Raw genomic sequence first — 16765 nt, 5'->3', positions numbered from 1 at the left:
TTTTGGGTCTTGAAGTTTATACGACTGACACGGCTTTCATTAGATGAAAAATGACCCCAATTTATGGAGGAACTTGTAATCCTTTCAGTGAAGCTGACGCATTAAAACCATCCACATATGTCAGTTTAATAGTTAAACTAAATAGAAGTTATTTAAAAGGTCAGTCGCAAACTGGGTCACATTTAAAATCATAAATCCAGTATCGACTGATTTTTACAGGGGATCATGGTGACTTTGCTCTCCTTGAAAAGGCTGCTCCTTGTTCAATTCATGACCGTATTTTCACAAAACAAAAATGTTTTCTCCTGGAACCCTGAAGGAACCCTTTTAACGTGCCAATGTTTGAACAAAGGAAAGATTCATTCCTTTTTCTTTAATACAACACAGTCATCAGAATTTCTTTTCTTAAAGATTAAAGTTCTCCTTCTTCTCTGGGCTGACATGTGAACACACAAATACACACACAGACTAACACACACATTCACAGGGTTGCAGCCTCCCCCTGTTGCACAATGAAAGTCAGGCGAACATTTTCTCAAGGTTTCTATCAAGGGGACCTAATGGACAGATAAATGCTTTGAAGTGCTCTTCGAAAGGTTGAGAGATGACACTTTTATCAACAGAAGACAGGAATTAACACAACAGAGTGAGCGATGTTTTCAGACAGCCTCATCTTTCTGCACACACTGATGGAGCTGCTCACTGTTTTCATTTCTATATCAAGTAGTTAAGTTAACACGTTTACAATTCAGATAAACTGTTTGGTACGTTGAGCCCCTCTGGAGGCTTTCTGGCTGCTACCAGCTGCTTTATAGATCGTTCTGTTGTCAGCTAGTCAACAAAAATTTCCCCATCCTTACCCACCCACTGTTTCTGCCCCCAGAGGCTAAAACTCAGCATGGAGGTCAAGTATATGTGTGTGAATGTGTGTGTTTGAATTCATGTCAATTGGCTTAAAGGGGAAGTGCCAGTGGAGGGATGCATGTGTATATGTGGTCGCAGCTATTGCAAATTTGCACTTCTTTATAGGGGATATATTATGCTTATTTTCAGGTTCACTGTTTTGTATTTAGGGTTTCTACTAGAACATGTTTACTTACTCTAATGGTTAAACAACACTTTCCACATAATGTCTGTGCTGGAGCAGCTGTATTCACACTGTCTGAAAAGCTCTATTTTATGGCCTGTTTTTATTAACACTCCCTCTGATAGGTCAGCATTTTCAGATCTTCCATATCTCGGCGTCTCTGCAGTGTTGTTGCAGCCAAGGTGCCATTTTCTATCATGAACAAACCACAAACCACAAACTCACCATTAACTCTTCTAAACCCACCCAGATGTTCCAGCAGGAATATGATCCAAAAACGAGGAGAAATTAACAAAAATCAGCAAACAAGATTATATGTTTCCCTGATGTTAGCATGTAGCTACATGTGCGTTAGCAGTGTACTTGCAGATGGAGAATGACTATAATGGAGAATAAAAGTCTCAAATATAAAAGTCTCAAACACAGCCAGCATGATCCAGCAGGAACATGATCTGAAACTGAAAAGGAATGAGATTATATGTTTCCCTGACGTTAGCATTTAGCTTAATTTAGCAGTGTAGGCAACACTTGCTGCCCGGAGAAAGATAACAGTATCAAGAAATCCAGCACACTATGATGTCATACTCTACCCAGAGGATAAAATATGACATCATAGGGGCCAGGTTGAATCGTACAGAAGTTACCCTTTAAGGGTCCGTACACATCTTTAACCACCTGGAAAACACAAGGTCGGGCAGTGGGCGCAACTCTTGTGCCTCTCTTGCTCCAGCGTTCAAGAGTGCAGTGACAGGTTGCATCTCAGGTTGCTAAGCAACCTTAAAGGGATAGTGCACCCAAAAATTTAAATTCAGCCATTATCTACTCATCCATATGCCGATGGAGGCTCAGGTGAAGTTTTAGAGTCCTCACATCACTTGCGGAGATCCGAGGGGAGAGTGGGTAGCAACACAACTGCACACCGAATGGCTGACGGCGACCCATATTCAAACGTCCAAGAACACATAATTGTACCCACAAAATATCTCCATATTGCTCGTCCGTAGTGATCCAAGTGTCCTGAAGCCCCGACATAAAAAGTTGTTTGGAAAAACGTCATTTGAACTCTGTTTTTAGCCTCATTGTAGCCTGTAGCTCTAACTGCCTCTGTGTACACTGTGCTGACGTGTGCGCTTGCGCAAGACCGTGAGACATGGGCACCGCCTTCATGTGTGTTCACGTGCTTTTGCTGGTTTCGTGCGCAAGCGCACACACGTGAGCACGGTCCACAGAGAGGCAGTTAGAGCTACAGGCTACAATGAGGCTAAAAACAGAGTTCAAATGACGTTTTTCCAAACAACTTTTTATGTCGGGGCTTCAGGACACTTGGATCACTACGGACGAGCAGTATGGAGATATTTTGTGGTTTCAATTATGTGTTCTTGGACGTTTGAATCTGGGTCACCATCAGCCATTAGGTGTGCATTTGTGCTGCTACCCGCTCCCCCCTTGGATCTCCGCAAGTGTTGTGAGGACTCTAAAACTTCACCAGAGCCTCCATCGGCATATGGGTGATTAGATAATGGCTGAATTTTCATTTTTCGGTGCACTATCCCTTTAAGAAGCACCGTATCATAGCCCATTTACCTGAGATCCTGCGTACAGAGCTGATCTTCGTCCAGGCGCTGTTTAAAACAGACGAAAGCTCTGGTAGCCCTGCACTAAAATGATCAACTTCTTATCCGTATTTATCACAGACTGATACTTACAGAAAAAGGGAAAGTTATCTGTTGGCTGTGATTGGTTGGTCCTCCTCATACGACATGTTGTGCGCGCTGCTACATTCCAAAAGTTGAACTCGGTTTATCTCAAAGTGCAGCTGTTGCGCCTCGACATCACTCTGGCATTTGATCGTACCTGCTACATGTCTACATTGGAAACAATGAATTTGAGGGCAGAAAAAACGTGACATGTGTACAGCTCTTGATGTGACACCCAAAATTAGTTGAGTTTCAAAAACTTTTTGTGTATTTTCTTATATAGTCCTGGGTGATGACAAGTTTCCACAGCAGCAGAAAGAGTGACACATCCACGGAAACATCTCAAACCACTGTGGCATTATCCACCTTCCCCTGTGTCTATCTTTGTGCTCAATGTTTTTGAAACAATCACTGTGTCTCCAACCTTTGGCTCAAGCTGGTACACTGCTGCTGTATTGCAAAATAGTTCTCCTCCAGAAGCTGGGTCTCTGGGTACATTCTGAATATTTGAGACACAGAGCATAGACAGCAGTTAGTAAGCTGTTAGTTCCTACAATTTAAGTTCTGTGAACATGACTTCCAACTGTGACAACAAACTTCTACAGGTTAATCAAAAAAATAAATTCTAAGTGGAGAATAACTTTAAAGAACCATAAAACTAAAATATGCAGTTGCAGCAGAACAGATGAAAAGATGACAAAGAAGAGTCCTGCTTTGTCGTTCTTTACATCAAACTTTTTAAAAGCACAGAGACAACCTGCATTGTGTCAACATTTGTTGATTCAATAGCAGCAAACCCACACATCAAGACATGATAATAGTCTGTCTCGGATTTTGATGCCTCCCTTCATCTCTCCTCCACCTCTCTCCTTCCCTTTCTCTCCCTGCTCCGTCTGCAGTGATAATATTCATGTTAATGACTCTGTCTTCAGAGAGGTTTTTGTTGCCGTAAGGAGAAGATGAGACAATGCCCTGCTTTTCGGGGCATGTGTAATATCCCTTAGTTGCCTCCTCTATCTCAGCTCATGCTTACATCGCTCCAGTTCTTTCACGCATGTCCAAAACTGGGACCTTTGTTCAGATAAATGTGCTGGTTTTTTTGTAGGGGAATGAAACTGCAGGGTAAATCAAACAGACAAGTTCTCGTTTATGTCTCCATTTCTCTGGTCATTCAGTTCTCTGGAGTTTCATTTTAATGAGACGCTCAGTCCATGTGTTCTGAACTTATATTGCACGTTATATCTTACTGCAAACTTACATCAGAATGTTGAACTACTATCAAAGAGGTTCAAGTTGTGGGAACATTATAACTTTGTTATTAGATTTATTGGAGAAAGAGTGGACAGGCACATCATATCTTGACATAATGGTTTCTTTTAGACCTGCACTGTTGGTTTGTTGTCACCCAGAAGACTTGGTATGGTTTACCTGGGCAAATCTGAACACAGGAATGGGTACAGACCAATGCTCCTTAGAGTAAATGATTTCAGTCCCATCACAAAAGAATTCTACTGGGAACAGAGTCCGACCTATGACCCAACTTCAAGCTGTACTCTGCCACTTTGAGCTAAAAGGCAAAATCGACAGTTGCTGGCAGCAAGACGGAAAATAAAATCAAGGTCTGATCTGATCTGAGTGTTTCTTGATAGATAAGACCTTCTGCCTTTGTTAAGTGTCCTGCTCTTGCCCCCGACACATCTAAACAATAAGTGGAGTGAACATTCTCACGTGGTTTTTAGTGAAGCATAAGTTGGTGTGCTTAAACTTTTTCTGTGAGAAGAAAATGAACCAAGGAGAAAACACATTGGGAAGTTTAAGTACTCATTCAGTGATTCAGATCAAAGCAAACAAACTATTGGTTTAAAATACTCTTAACTTTAAAATTGCAATGCTTTAAAAAACAGCATAAAGTCATAAATAATGTTATAGAGCGGAGTTTGAGTTTACTGCAGTAGATAAAGGCTCCAATGCACTAAAAAGTTGTGACATTCAGTTTCAAAATCGAGAGAGATTCCGTAGATTATCTGCCCCGGAATTTTGAGCATCATTGCCAGAAAAAAATTGGCACTGTATGTTTCTGCAAAACATGGATATGTTACATTTGCACGTTATTATCCAGCGGATAACATTTCACCAATGCATGTGATTAGATTTAGGCACAAGAACCACTTGATTACGTTTAGGACGAGATCATGTTTTGGGCTCAAACCACTCGGTTTTGGGGGCACAATCCTGGCTGGAAACACAGCACTGTCTTGGCAAAAAAACAATCACTTTTCTTACCACTATCCCCGCTGGAAAAATAGTGACAGGTCACAAAGACCCCAACACACCAAGCCAGCCATTGGTCAGTGTAAGGCCATCAGTACGTGAACGTCTGTCACCCAGGGTTTTGTGGTTTGTCTCACAACGTTGGCACTAGTTGGCCTCTGTCAGCTTTTATCTTTGGTCGATTCGGTATGTTGAATCGGAGTCAGAGACGGCAGAGCCTGTTGGTGAATGAAATCACTCTGATTGGCAGTTAAGCTCAGTGCACCAGAAGAGAAACAGAAGTGAGGAAAGCAAACAAATAGAGTCAAGAGGGAGTGAGATCTAAACAAAAGTGTTATATAAGGTAAGATTATTGTTTTTAGCGACTGAGCTCTCGTCGCCGCTAGTTCTTTGATGTCGGTTTGGCCTTAAAAATGTCTGGGCCTTAAAAAACACCCACATTTGGGGGCTAAAAAGCTAAAAACACAGCAAGGACTTTCAAAGATTTTGTTGTTAGTGATCTCAAACAGCGGTCTGCAGCTTGGCAGGCATTTCACTTAGGTTACACACCATTCACTTTCCCCTCCACCTCCGATGACAAGGTCAGCTTACATATTACATCAATTTAGAAACGTCAATTTCGAAACGTATGAACATTTTCTTCTGGTGATTGTTGCAAGTAAACGCTGCTGACCACCTAAGTGGGGAATGTAAAGTAAAGCAGGAGCCGTAAATCTCGCACTGCTGTGTGCAGCGAGTTCAGGAGACCAATAAATGAACTGAACTGAACTGAACTTCATTGTTTCTTTAGTGAGAACTGGAGATGAGAATCTGAATACATGTTTTGATGTTTAATACAAATGTACAAAGTATTGTGAGACCTTTATGTAGCTCAATCCCACGAGTGCTTTATCTCATGTTGTTTCTCAGTATAAGATAACACCAATCTCGTTTGCCAAAGACTGGGTAAAAACATTTTTTGTTCTGTTTTTATTTATCAGTGTGTTTCATTCAACTACAATTACCCTGCAACATCATAAAAACAGTACACTTAATGCAGTTTCTAATTAGAGCCTTTTGCAGAGAGGTCTGTTGTTGCCACTCCAACCAAAGTTCCTACTCAATTTTTAAGCAGCTGTCAGATAAAATTGGAACATTTCAACTGAGTCTTTCTTTTCCCTATTGTTTTGGGAGCATAACTGTTTTGTTCTTATCTTTTATTTTTGTTGTTTTTGTGTTTGAGTGTGTCTCGACTTCAGAAAGTGGATTGAAACATCAGGTCACCAAAATTACAAGTTTGTTGTTTTTGTTTACCACTTAATGAGGACAAGTTGTACCATCAACAGTAGCTGTTTAGGGCAGAGAGGTCATCATTTCTCTGTAACAAGGCAATCACATAAAGTCCCTCAGAGCTGAAATGTGTTTGCAGGAGTGCAGAATCAGTCAACTATGACAAGACAAAAAAAAAAAAAAAAAAAAGATCAGATAAAAAAAAAATGTAATTTTTTTTTTCAAGTTGAGTCTCGTGGAACCACTGATGCAATGTGCTATGTTACAAAAATATTTACGGCCCAATTAAGTGACAACACTGACAACTTCTCCAACATGCATAGCTGCAATGTAAAAGTTTAAGATCCGTCTTCCAAGAGGTTGATCTTCTGACAAAAAAAACATTTGAATCTCAACATTTGTGACGTAGACTACATAAAAGAATTGGACATAGCAACCGTGACATCACCCGTTGATTTGGAACCTTTTGTTATGGCTTTGAAGCATCGAGTTTGACATATCGGTCATCACCATTTTGGTTTTTAGGAGCCAGAAGTAGATCTTACTGAGAACCTGAAGACACTGCCATGGTAGTGACTTGTCAATTATAAAATATCCATGCCCTAATGCGGGATTTGTACTTCTGCATCAAATCAATGCTGTACCTACGGCATAGGCTCTGCATCGTAGCCTGACATGCACCTCCTCATGAATGTAACTACACTTTAGGGTGATGTAGACCTCCTGTCTATTTCTGTAAGCTGAAACCATTTCCCTCAGTGGAAACAAAGCTTTAAATTCACAGATAAGAAACAATAAATTGTGAAGACAATAAAGCCTCCACAAAAATAACATTTTAAGTCTTGTGTGTGTGATTTATCCTGGCTTCATATGAGCAGAGGAAATCTCCGCTTGTCGCTAGGCTAATTTCTACAATGTAAAATGCCATAGGCTGGCGGTAATAACTTTAGCATGTTGTATTTGTTTGGAAAATATATTTAGTATAACACAGTTGTTTTGTCAGCGAACCTTGTGAGTTGTTATGGAGCCGAGTTTCTTTATTATCTTTGTTCAATGTTGCTGTTGCCCCTGGCTTCATGTGAGAAGAGGAAAAGTCCGTTAGCTGCTAGGCTAATTTATACAATGTAAAATGCCATTTGCTTGTGCTAAAAACATTAGCATGTTGTATTTGTGGGGAAAATGTGTCCAGATAAAGACAAGTGCTTTATCTGTGAATGCTGTGAGTTATAGTGAAGCAGATATGTGTACTTTTGAAATTGTGTCTATTAAGCCATGTTTAATGTGTGTTTAATTTGTGTTTTGAATCAACTAAACTTTACAGCACTTCACAGAAACCCAACTGCTGACTAGTGGTTTGGAGGTGTAACTGCAGAGCGACACAGACACACCACCACATAAGTATAAACTCATACAACGGCGTAGGCTACGACATAGGCTCTGCATAGAGCTGATGCACAAGTATAAATCCTGCTTAAAGCATACACTGCTTTATGGTCTATTATATTCTGAACAGAACCATTATTTACAAAATGAACATGATGCTGTATCAAAGAAGACTCGAGACTAGTGATTTAGCCCATAAATGAAAAAACATGTTTACTGAGATGATAAATCAAGTGAGAAGTAGGGTCATTTTCTCATAGACTTCTATACAATCAGACTTCTTTTTACAACCGGTGGAGTCGCCCCCTGCTGGCCATTAGCAAGAATGCAAGTTAAAGGCACTTCCACAATGGCTTTGAATTTCAGACCTGAAGACAGCCCCATGATTTGTACCTTCCTTTTAACACTGTGTGCTGCATGATGAGTGTTGAAAATACAGTAATCCACTAATGGCCAGGTCATTCCCTGATCATTAACAGAATCTGAAAATCAGATCATCTTTTCTATTTAACGAATATAATTCAAATCCATCAGCATAGTTCTGCAACATGTACTTATAACCATGGACATATAACCTTTGTCCGACAATCAAAGATCATAAAAGCAGCAGAACAGCCAGGTTACAGCTGTCACATTTAAAGACAATATTATTAGACAGTTTGTACTCCTGTGAGGTTTGTAAAGTCGACATGGAGCTAACAAAATCTTGAGCTTGCTATGTGACAGGGACCACAGCCTGTACTATTTCAGTGCAACCACACAAACCTGCCACCCACTGCAGCAGTGACACCCTAATCATAAACAAAGGTAAGGCTGTGTTCCCAAACTGGCTACAGAAACAGAAAGACTATTTTTGTCCTTATGGGAAAAACATGCAAACCAGTGGCAAACCTTTATCCATCCTCCACCTTCCAAACTTCAGTAACACTGGATCTTGTATTAATTTTTTTCTACACTGCCGCTATGTAAAAATATATTTGAATCTTGAGAAGGAGGAAAAATGCAGACACTGAGACTCCTGTTATCAAAGTGATAACACAACAGCCTTTACAGCTAAGGAGTCATCCAATTACCTTGGCTGTGTGCTGTTAGCCTTATGTCAGCAGTGGGACGGGCTGAGAAGGTGCTCACCAAGGTCAATCAAAGAACATGCTTTTTAGCCAGAATGTCAAAACTTTGGACATGAAAGCAATGGTGACCTTGGCAGGAGCTCTTGTCCAGCCTTTTTTTGACTGTGCCTGCTGTTCATGGCACCAGAGGGCTGACTTCATACTTTAAAACTGACTTCAGATTTCTCAAAAGGGTAGTTAAGGAATACTGTTTATTTCCCAATTAAAAATCACCTTGGTATGTCTCATTTTGAGAGCCTTGGGTGGTAGAAAGCACAGGACAGAGTCTCTCAGATAAAGCTGTGCATGGTGGGATGCAAAGATTTTTAACATTTTGTTAATTCATCCTCCAATGTTTTTGTAATTTATACATTTTTTTACTTTTGTATTACTGCTTAGTCATAAACCTTTGATCAGTTACGAAATCTTTGTTTTACCCTTTTTCGTTTTTATATATATTTATTGCTATTTAACCCTTTCAAACTCGGATAGACATCAGTTATCTTGAGCTGCATTCAAACACCTTTCACATGAATTTTAACCTTTGAAACCTGAGAAAATTGGTTGGATTTCTTTAACAATCATACAAAAAAAAGGGCAATGGCAACTTGGCAAGGAATGTCCCACAGATTGGAAGAAAACTGCAAAATGTGGCAAGGAAAAATATTATTAACAATAATTATTATTTATTATTATTATTATTATTAATAATAATAATAATAATAATAAATCAATTATTTTTATTAAAATTATTATATAAAAAAACTACGAAAAATGCCTGAAAATGTATTTATAATAATTAAAACTATATTTTAAAAATCATGAAAGAGAAAAAGTATCCTCCTCTCTATAAATGCATATATTCTTTTTTTCCAGGTCATTCCTTGTTTTTTGTTTTTTTTGTTTTACTATTTTTCAATAAATGTTCCTGTAACTTTGACTAACTTCCTGTTAATTTTTGGGTCATTTCTTGTAAAGTTGCTCATTGCCTTTTTCTTGTGTTTTGGACTCGCGTCAATTTGTTCAGGTTTAAAGGGTTAAAAGAGGTGGTATCTTAATGTGCCATATTTGGCGTCTTAGCTCTCCTGCACAATGTTCAAACTTTTTAAATTCTTACTGCCTTTTTATACACATATATGTGCTCACTGACAAACTAAATAAACCAATGTGCATTGCTCTGTTCCTCACTACTTAAAAAATCATTTATACAGGTGAGGGATATTAACAGCCATTCCACTAGGGGCAGGTCCACCCTACTTTGTTCCTCCCAGGTTTTAGTGTAAACAGCTTTGGAGGTTTGAAGCTGGTGCTAAAGAGTCGGCTCTGACAATATTCACTGTAGGATACTGAATTATAGGGAATGACTTGATGAATTGACAGTGTAGGCAAAGGTCACAATTGTCTTGCATTATTGTTTTTATGGTTAATGCCTCTGTATCTTGTACCACTCACTTGCACACCCCTAATCCCCAAAGGGACCAAAACGGAGCGTTATTGTTTAATCCTGACTTTTTCTTTCATGCAAGCACCCACGCCCTTTGCTGGGTTGGTGTTTTTCTTTTTACAAAGATGAAATTGTCTAATATAATCAGTCAATCAACATTCAGCTCAATGAATGCACCTACAATACCCTTTATGGTAACTGGCCTCTGAAACAAAGAGTGAAGATAAAACACTGAGTGTTCAGAGATTCCTGCGGTTGGAAGTAACTCCGTCTCCTTTGTCTTTTAGACTTAAGTTCTGATTTGGTGATTTGAAGACCAAAAGACATCATTCAACAGCATACCAATGACCATATTTAAATATATAATAAGGATGTGCTTCACAATGAAATACAGTTATTTAAATGCTTTTGAGGCAACAGTTAAATCCTTCCTTGCTCCAGTCACATCTTCTCCCCAATGACTGATCATTGCTGCTCTCCCATATCTAACAAAACCTTTGACCTAAAACTGCTTTGATAAGCTACACTTGATCACCAAACTTAAAAAAGCATGTGTGTGCTAACAACAAACACACACACACACACACACACACACACACACACACACACACACACACGAAACCCCCCAAACTGCCCTCCTGAGAGCACAGCCTAATCAGCATAGAACAGAAGAACGCTTGTGTAATTGGTCATGAAAGGTGCTGTGCCCTCCTTCCTGGATCTTGAAGATCAAAGATGGCATTTAAAGAAATGATCTATTGTTGATAAGAAGCTCAAGACTGCGTGAGCTAATTATTCTCTCAGATCTGTGCTGAAGTGGCCGGCAGCAGCAGCAGAGGATGCATTCTCACCTGTATGGAGGTGGTGGTCTTCTTATAGTCTCTTTGTTCTGCTGGTACAGACTGGCCCCACTAGGCAGCAGTAATCAGAATTACTGAAAACCTACTTTAAAATCAACCTTATTGTGATGTTACTGCCGTTTTCATATACCCTTGCACAAGCAGCTCGTTCCTAACACAGTTTGTTTAAATACTGCTTCTCAGAGTGTGTGAGCAGTAAGAGAACTTCAACACATACTTGACTTGTCAGATCTGCAAATCAAAATTGAACAATAATGTTATTTCAGTTTGGATCATATGTAATTTAAACAGTTGAACGTAAACATCTACATTGCATTAACCATAGAACACTGTGGGGTTTAATTACTGAGCCCACTGTTTTTCATTTAATATTGACACATTAAAATGTGTGCTCATTTAACTTAACTGCAGTTAAACCGATCTGAACAAATTCCTGCTAAATAAGACCTGATGCTGGGCTATTTAGGGGATGTCTTGTTTGTGTCTAGGAAGTAATGGAGCGTAACAGAAAGGGCTGTCTGCTGCTCAGCTTGAAGAACTGAAATTGAAGAGAAAACAATATATTGGAGCGCTCCTCCCTCAAGAATAGAGGATATATATGTGAGTTACTCCATCATTTTCAGACACACTGACCCTGAAACACAATTTAACTTTTCTACACTGTTGGAAAGAGGAGCTTCATAGCCAATGATATCAGGATTGTTTCTCTAAATATCAAGAAAAATATACTGCATTACATAATGACTGTCACCAAGCCATGGTTTAGAGAAAAGGGTCTTAAAAACTTGCTGTACCATGGCTACAAAGATACATGACAGAGCCCACTGGCCTTCCAAACTGGGATTGATGCCGTACTCCAGGGGCTGTCCCCCGAGTGAAAGGTACACAGAAAAGCTGGGGGACACTTGTATTTTGTCGCCAGCAAGGTAACAAAAACAAGCATATCTAACAACACTGTGCAGGAAGATAAGAAAATACTGTTTATGTCCGTAGAAGCTGAGGGAAGGAGGACACACAACTCCAATATTTTTAAATAAACAATGGGTGCAAGTTGCAGAATGATTCCAAAAACTTGTGGGCAACACCACTCATAAAAGACAAAAAAGGTCAAAATGTATAATTTAATAGGGCAACACTCAGTCAGACGTGTTTCGGCCTAAGCCTTCTTCAGTGTATCAAACAGAGTATCAAACAGAGACAAAGACACTGTCCGTAGAACTCTTTGTTTGACGAATAAAGTGAGCATACAGTTAGAAACTGACTTCACACGACAACATTCACAACTAGGATCCATGTTATGGACCCTTACCCACTAAAGTAATATAAATAATTGATGATGATGTGGTTCTGTTGGCTCCATCACATTGTGACCTCCAGCATGCACTGGGGCATGTTGGTGGATTGCCCTCTCCGGTTTGGGGGAGAGTTACTGCCTCAAGCGAGGGAGTTCAAGTATCTTGGGGTCTTGTTCACGGGTGAGGGTAGACTGGAGCATGAGATGGATCAGCGGGTCGATGCGGCATCTACAGTGATGCAGGCGCTGTGCCAGTCTGTCGTGGTGAAGAGGGAGCTGAGCTGGGAAGCAAAGCTTTCGATTTACTGGTCCATCCACGTCCCAACCCTCACCTATGGTCATGAGCTCTGGGTAGTGACCGAAAGAATGAGATCGCGGATAGAAGTGGCTGAAATGAGTTTTCTCTGTGGGGTGTCTGGACTCAGCCTTAGAGATGGGGTGAGGAGCTCGGACATCTGGAGGGAGCTCGGAGTAGAGCCGCTGCTCCTTTACGTCGAAAGGGGTCAGTTGAGGTGGTCTGGGCATCTGACTAGGATGCCTCCTGGGCGCCTCCCGCTGTAGGATGTCTGGGGTGCTTTGCTCGGCCTGCTGCCCCTACGACCCGACCCCAGATAAGCGGATGAAAATGGATGGATGGATGGATGTACAATACTGGGACTTTCTGACCGCTTCAAAGGTAGGGAGTCAGTACTTTTTTCCATCTCTGTAATTTACCATGCCGGTAAATCTGAATTGATTCTTTAGTGCTCAGGGTTTCCGTAAACTGAACTGAATGATTGAATTGTGAAGAATCTAACCAAGCTATCAACTTGTAGCATATCCATACTGACAAAAGTTTCAACATTATATTTTGATGTGCAATGCTAAGCTGCTTAGAACCAGTTCAAGCTGGTCATACCTGGCCACCCACTGGGTTTTAAGAGGTTTTAATATTCTTAAAGACAAGACTTTGTTTATTGAAAATTTCGGGGCAGCTGTGGCTTAGACGTAGAGCGGGTCATCCACCAATAGGAAGATCAGCGGTTTGATCCCCAGCTCCTCCTGTCTGCATGTCGAAGTATCCTTGAGCAAGATACTGAACCCCAAATTGCTCCCAATGATGCTTCCATGTGTGAGTGTGTTAAAAAAAAACTGAGTAGCAGGGGGCACCTTGATGGTAGCCTCAACCACCAGTGCGCTTTGAGTGGTCGGATGACTGGAAAGGCACTATATAAATGCAGGTCCATTTACCATCCAAGTGTTTGCTGCAAGCTTGTTATCACGCCTTTACAAGATTTAAAACTTTATTTACCGTCTGAATATGGCAATGAAAAATGTATACACTGAAAGCCAAGACTTTGCTGATTTAAAATCAAATAAAACCACAAAATGACCAAAGATCTGGATGTTGACATTAATCAACATTTATCTAGAAATGAGCCACCGCGAAATCTGACTGGTTTTTATTGCTAACAGTACATATATGAGGAAGTTCAAGTCGCTTCAACAAAAAGATAAGTGATAGAATTTATGGCAGTACTTCAGCAATTCCAAATTGGAAAATATAGATACAAGAGACAGACATAAAAATAAGTAAAACTTGATGCAGCAGTGACGGAGATACACTGTCAATCCTACACATCCAATATTACAATATTACTCAATAAATCTGTCCTTAGACCACCTCTGCCTGGTAAGTAAATGCTGCTGTCATTTCTGTGTTCTTGACCCATCACCTTGAAAACGTATGACTCTGTCTCATAACAGTGCAACTACTTGTCTGAGGTGCGTTGATATTTGCCTCTTGAGAGGGACTGTTTAAAAAGAGGGATGGGATTCATGACGGACAGACCACCAGGTTTATTGTTTAAGCAATCGGAGGGTCTTTCTTGGGAGAAGAGTCATAAATTATTTAACAGTTTACTGGTCCCAGTAGGAAAATTCTCATTTCTCTCAGCACTCTATCAGGTAGGTCAGATTACAGGAGGAGCCACTGGACAACAGGGATTCTGTGTCTTGCTCAAGGACACTTCAATAACGTGGATGCTTGCTAACACAGGGCCCTGAACCCACTTGTCCCCTTGTTCTTGGTAGCTCAACTGAATTAAGTTTGTGTTATTTGTCAGTCTATGTTTTCAAGTCAGCAAACTCTCGAGATTTAATTCCGCTCAGAGCTTAATTTGTTTCCCTCTATTCGATAAGAAACAAATGAGATTTCTAAGAGTCCATGTCAACAGATTGTAATTTTAAATAAAAATGGACATGAGAGTGGTTTTCAAGTGTGGAAAAATTGGTCTGGGGGTGCAAGGAAAACAAATAGATACGGGTTTCAGCTCAAAGGTAATCAGAGATGAATAGATTGGACCAATCACACCAGGAGGAGCCAACAGGAGGGGCAGCAGGGGTAACAGTTCATCTCCAGACAGCATGTAATCAAAGCCTGGCTTGCAGTGGTGTGTGTGTGTGTGTGTGTGTGTGTACTAATTACATTGTGTTTCAGGGTTAAAGTTAGGATTACACCTGGATGAGTTAAGGAAAGGGTTTGGTTGGGTTGGGTTAAAATAGACATCCAATGGATAAATCTATGTCAGCGTAATATTTTCACACAAGTCGTTAAAAAACAAGTTTGTGAGTGTGTCCAGCTGTGTGTATGCAAGGTTTTATCTCCTGGTTTCCCTGAATGTCCATGGAAAAAAACTTTTTGTTTGTTTCAGTCAGAGGTTTTCTGGTCAAAGGACCAACATTCATACTTTCGTGCAGTAGATGAATGCACAGATTTTTACATTTGTGAAACAGAACAACCACTCCACAAGCGCATGGCACAACACAGGCAAGCTGGCTCCTCAGGTCAAGACTCAGCTGTCCATTTAAGTCTAAAGGAGAAGGGACATCTCTGAGGCAACACTTAATCACTCCGACCTCGTCACATATTGACATCTATGTCCAGTACAAATTGCAAGGTACCCTGGGTGCGTTGGTTGTTGACGTTCTGGGACACTGTGTCAAGTTCTGCCTGTTACATGCAATGTCTTCTTTTAAGATTCACATCCGATTTCCTTCAACAAACTGCTTGGGTTTAGGCAATGAAAACATGTGGTTGGGTTTAGGAAAAAAGAACAGGGCTTTAGAAAACCCATCCACCATCTCTCCTGCCCGCCCCAGTTGGACTTAAACTACCTTGACTTTCATCCTTGTCCCGCCACGTTTCCCCCTGACACCACTGGGTGCGGTTGAACTATAATGGCAACCAGTCGGGTATCATGTCAACGTTAAAGGACACCTTTTTTGTTGGTTTCTGATGCTGCAAGTCACTGCCCAAGTGCCGGATTTTGATGACTTAAGAGCGAGACCGGGCTCTTCAAGGACAGCAATGTTCACATCTTGGCCAGAGAAGACAGACGGTTTGAAAGAGGCAAGAAAGAAGCTATCTACGTCAATCTCGAACAACCATCATTAAACAGAGGGGCTGGCCTGCGACACCACTTATAAACCACCTCCAATGCAATCTTGGGATCCCTCCCTAGATGACTTAACACCCATTCACACCTGGACCCATCTAAGCCTAACGACACACAAGATGGCCAGGTGGGTCAACGACTCACATGTGACCTTAACGACTCTGTAAGGGTTCACACCAACACAGAGTTTAAAGCCTGCGACTCTGCACCAGTCCGTTAGAGCTGAAGCTTCTTGGATGAGAGGTGAAACATCTTCAAGAAACTCAACCAAGTCCAGTTGCCTACGATATAGCACTTAGGATACAACATGAAATGAGTAAATACTTGATTTGTACTTTGCAAAAATCAATGGATGTCACAAAATGGCACAAAATTTTCGTACTCTTTTTTTTTGGCTTATTCAGTGAGTGGTTCAAGGACACAGCAAGAGATTACAGTAAAGATTACAATCCCTGTTTTGTCCTGCAACCCCAAAACAAGGCATTCTGCACCCTCTCTAATTCTTTTAAAGTATTTTGGTGCTTTTTATGCCTGTCGTACAGACTTGTCAAAGGAGAGATGACAGGAAATTAGGGAATGGGGACCAAAAAGCAACAAAAGCCCTGAGCCTGACTCTACCAGCCACATCCTCTTTGATTCTTAAGACTACCTTCCTTTTAACTTTGATTATAGATCTCTACTGTGGAACAATTAGATTGCAAATAAATCTATATCTTTCAAGAGTTTAAACATAGTGTAGACGTGAGATGTGTCTGATGAGACCTTCTCTCCACAGACATAGAGAACGACAAACAGTCTTCATCCTCCACTTTTGTGAGATGTCAAGTTAACATACCACATGCACTATTATTTGGTCTTTCCGTTCAGTGTTTGTTACAATGTCCAAGTATTTTTCAAATTGGTATCTCTCTATT

At 40.5% G+C, this 16765-nt stretch overlaps 1 protein-coding gene across 1 annotated transcript in view; it reads right to left on the bottom strand.

Moving 5' to 3' along the window:
* LOC144464340 (protein unc-13 homolog B-like) overlaps positions 1–16765 on the bottom strand; it is a 182616-nt gene that overhangs the window by 53191 nt on the left and 112660 nt on the right. The window lies entirely within an intron of this gene.

The sequence above is a fragment of the Epinephelus lanceolatus genome, chromosome 9, assembly GCF_041903045.1.
Source record: "Epinephelus lanceolatus isolate andai-2023 chromosome 9, ASM4190304v1, whole genome shotgun sequence".
In the NCBI taxonomy this organism is placed as follows: Eukaryota; Metazoa; Chordata; class Actinopteri; order Perciformes; family Serranidae; genus Epinephelus; species Epinephelus lanceolatus.
This window is presented reverse-complemented; position numbering and strand designations above follow the sequence as displayed.